The sequence below is a fragment of the Limulus polyphemus genome, unplaced genomic scaffold (assembly GCF_000517525.1).
Source record: "Limulus polyphemus unplaced genomic scaffold, Limulus_polyphemus-2.1.2 Scaffold2570, whole genome shotgun sequence".
Lineage (NCBI taxonomy): Eukaryota > Metazoa > Arthropoda > Merostomata > Xiphosura > Limulidae > Limulus > Limulus polyphemus.
In genome coordinates, this window is record NW_013668180.1 from 98,366 (window position 1) to 103,148 (window position 4,783).

A 4,783-nucleotide genomic window follows, 5' to 3' on the forward strand; every position below is an offset into this window, starting at 1 on the left:
ATCGGTTCTTTCCTTTGTTTCATGGCTTCAAAGCAGAAACAACGTTGAAATCTTTGGCTCGGAAAGAGGTCACCAGCTGAGTGTGTACAATAGATGTGTTAACTAAGTATGCTATGATCGGATACGATTCCCACAAAACCCCTGTGTAAATTAAGCTCAAAGTTTTTGTTCAATGAACTTAATACGCATTGCTAATATTATTCAAAACATATTCCTCATGCACAACAACAACAACCTTTGCCTGCTCAAACAACAACAAAGTGTGCTTGTCACAGCCATACAAGATAGTGCCTAAAGAATTAAGACATTGTTTTATTGACGCCTAAGCTATAGTCTTGCGAGACTTACAGATGACTACTACTACTGCTATCTGGCAGACGCACGAGAGCAAAAGGCTTTTAAATATCTCAGTTTTATGAGTAGAACAGAGAAAAATAGCTATACTGAGAAACAACTGAATAAATTGAGCTGTTGAAGAAATTCTAGCAAAGCTCACATAATTTATGCAATTATATACTAGATACAAATCATTAAAATACAGCATGAAAAACAACTTGTAACGGTTATGAATTCTAAGACCTTAAGAGTGACAGTAAAGAGGAATATAATGAATAATGAATATAGCTAATTTAATATACATGTACTTTCTTAAATTCTTATTCATGAGGATTAGAATGCATGCATTGTTTCATCAGTTTGGTGCCGTCACTGTAAGTGATATTTTCAGTTATAGTAGATAGTAAAATGATAACCAGTTTCATTATTTTTATAGGAATGAAATCATTAAATGTCAAAGAGAATAACCATACGATCAGTTTTACTTTACAACTAAATAGCTAAACTAGTTTTATCTGAAGTGTGAATTACAACATCAAATTTAATATCACGATGTGAATTTTTTTTTTTAACATACAAAAATGTTCATTAAGGAACATAATTTAATCTTAAATATATATATCATAATTCCCTAAAATTCTCTCTCTGTAAAATTCAATTCTTGTTATTTTTGTGCCTCTAATTTTCACAGCTGGAAAAGATTAGTTCTATGTATGGGTTCGGAATTTTCAAATAGAATGGCACCTAATTCATAAGCCCAGGTCAGAGATCCCTAGAGTTTTGCAGATATAACCATCCTTATTTTTCAACTACTGCCCGAGGGAGAACAGCCAGCTAGCTGCATTAATCACTTCAAGAGTTTAGTCTGGCTTGTTGACCAAAGAATGGAATATACTGTCACTTTTATAACATGCTGAAAACTGAAATTGTGGAGCATTTCAGAGGCACCATGTCTCAAACATTAATCTGCTTTGACTATGTTATTAACTGTTTGAAATTACATATTAACTAAAAAGCATGACATGTTGCAATACCAATCACAGCAATACCAAAAGCAGTTTTCAAGCCCAAAGTGTAAATAGTTGTTGTGTGTTGTGTTTATTGACTAAAAACAGTTTTCAAGCCTAAAGTGGAAGTGGTTGTTGTATATTGTGTTTATTGACCAAAAGCAGTTTTCAAGCCCTAAGTGTAAATGGTTGTTGTGTGTGTTGTGTTTATTAACCAAAAACATTTTTCAAGCCCTAAGTGTAAATGGTTGTTGTGTGTGTTGTGTTTATTGACCAAAAGCAGTTTTCAAGCCTAAAGTGGAAGTGGTTGCTGTGTGTGTTGTGTTTATTGACCAAAAACATTTTCCAAGCCCTAAGTGTAAATGGTTGTTGTGTGTGTGTTGTTTATTGACCAAAAACAGTTTTCAAGCCCTAAGTGTAAATAGTTGTTGTGTGTGGGTTGTTTATTAACCAAAAACATTTTTCAAGCCCTAAGTGTAAATGGTTGTTGTGTGTGTTGTGTTTATTGACCAAAAGTAGTTTTCAAGCCTAAAGTGGAAGTGGTTGTTGTATATTGTGTTTTACAGTTGAAAAGGCTTAGCTTGTAACCTACTTAAAAACTCTCATTATGAAATATTTTTACTGTGAAAAAGCTTAGCTTGTGGCTTATCTATAAACACTCACCTTAAACTGTTTTTCGATGAGTGGGCAGTGATTTTTTTCTCCATCAGCTCCCTCTGTTGACTGTAGAGACAGAATATATGGCTGCAGATGATGACTCAAGACTTCAGTTTCACCACTCTCAATAGCTTCTTGTATGGCCTCGTGAATGAAAACATACTGCTCCTGAAACCAACATACATCAACAACAGAACATATGAGTATCAAAAAACAACAACCTAAAGAATAAACACTCATGTCTAAATACTAAATGCAGTTAACTACTGTTTAAACTTTGGATTTTGTAATAAGAAATTAACAAGTTCCTAGTCATAAACCATTAACTGGTAAATATCATTACCTACACACTTTTATTAGTGTTACAAAAAATAAGATACATATTCTTTATGTGAACAGAGAAAAAGGGCATGAAGCAACAGTGAATACCATGTGTTAGCAAACAAAGGCTATCTCTTGTCTTTTGTGATGTAAGTATTATTCATAGATTCGTAATGCTAGTATGTTTCTTACCAAGCATTTTTTTACAATATTGTTTACAATAACTTACATAGTGTTAGATAACCAAGAAAATGAAAAAAATTATTTTAAGAGGTGTGATAGTTATACTATCTATGAATTATTTAGCTAATACTACCAGTTAATCTATTTTTACAAAAGGTGGTAGATTCAGATCAAACTGATCTTCTTTAGAATAATGAGATATAGGTTCACTGAATAACAGGACACGCAAAAATATATCTATTACACAGTAGTTCTGAATTTTTCTGATTTTGACAGAGTTTGTGAGAATGATATAACGAGACTGCCCAAAATATAACCCACAAATGAACTATCATTATCAAATTACTAATATAAATGCAGTGTGTGTGTGTGTGCTTGCTTCAGGTCATCTTAAGCCTGACCTTAACTATTTGATAAGTACTGACCATCCATAAGGATCATCTTCAGGCTAACCTTAACTATTTGATAAGTGCCACAAGATTTTTCTGATAGTCTATAAGAATCATCTTAAGCCTGATCTTAGCTGTTTAATGAGTTCTACAAGATTGGCCTAATAGTTCACAAGTGAACCATCTACAAGAAAATCTGTTAATATTCACTGTTTCTTCCAATTACACACAATCTTTATCAACACTATATGAATGGTTCCAACAGATGCACCTTGAATTGTTCTAACATTTTACACCATTATACATTATAAATGTGAACTTGTAATAATCGCATATACAAGTGTTGGAGAAAATATGTAGCCAAGTTTAATAATCTAACTGAATTTTGAAGTATCTCTGAATAACCAGTTTTTACATTTTATCAAAATCTTCACTAAATGACCATGCATCCAAAACTTGACCTGCAAAATTATATCAGTGGGAGGTAATCTTAACTTTTTTTGAGATTAACCATTCATTTTCACAGGTCACATTCTGAGTAAAAACACATTTTTTAATAACAGGAAAATCACATAAAATTTCACTTTTAAAGTTTAAATTCCTAAGGCAAGCTGGATGTTCCTTTTAGATTTCAACTTACGGTATAGAACACAAAATAAGAATTTTTTGTCTATTGTGACTTTAATTAGAACCATAGTGTTTAAATTTGAAACCTCTTTTCAAGTGATTGTACCCTAAAAGATCTAAAAGCCATTCAAGAAAGGGGAGACTTGCATTCTACAGCCTACATTAAATTATTCATAATCTTTAAGTTAAAAAAAACATGAAATTCTCTAAATTATTTAACTGTTATCATCACAAGTTATTTGATCATTACAAAACAACTAGAAAAAAGTTGGAATTTACAAATCAGAGACAATGTAAAACATACACATAAACATTAGAATGTTTCTCTATTATAATTACAATCAGAGAGAATATTACCTGCATTACATTGAACATGGACGTGAATAAAACTACACAACATTACTAATAATGAGATTCAGAAACTATAGAATAAGAAATTTATGCTATGTTACCCTAAACAAAACATTTTCAATAAAAAAATTCAATGTCTCTAATTTTTTATTTTGTAATTAACTTCTATGTATTTATAATACCTTTGGTCATATCTTATAAATTGAAAAACCATTTTATGAGTCTGATTTTGCCTTTCAATAATCATCACTCTTGACCTCCAGGTCATAAAATTAGCCTAAAAGGATATGCAAGAATGAATGATAATCTTAATTAGTTTAGTTTCAACCTATCGGAAGAAGTACGTAGTGAATAGACAACTTAACTCGGTCTGAACCAAGTAGTTTCTCTGGTGTCTAATCTGAGTTAGAAAACCATATATATTCACACTTTATTTAGTTTAGTTTCAACCTATCGGAAGAAGTATGTAGCGTGCAGACAACTTACCTCGGTCTGAACCAAGTAGTTTCTCTGGTGTCTAATGTGAGTTAGAAAACCGTAAATATTCACACTTTGTTAAGTTTAGTTTCAACCTATTGGAAGAAGTATGTAGTGTGTAGACAACTTACCTCAGTCTGAACAAAGTAGTTTCTCTGGTGTCTAATGTGAGTTAGAAAACCGTAAATATTCACACTTTGTTAAGTTTAGTTTCAACCTATTGGAAGAAGTACGTAGCGTGTAGACAACTTAACTCGGTCTGAACCAAGTAGTTTCTCTGGTGTCTAATGTGAGTTAGAAAACCATATATATTCACACTTTGTTAAGTTTAGTTTCAAACTATCAGAAGAAGTATGTAGCGTGTAGACAACTTACCTCGGTCTGAACCAAGTAGTTTCTCTGGTGTCTAATGTGATTTAGAAAACCATATATATT

The 4,783-nt window shown here is 31.9% G+C and overlaps 1 pseudogene; it reads right to left on the reverse strand.

Moving 5' to 3' along the window:
- Window positions 1-4,783, reverse strand: part of LOC106467330 — an 88,527-nt pseudogene that overhangs the window by 8,661 nt on the left and 75,083 nt on the right.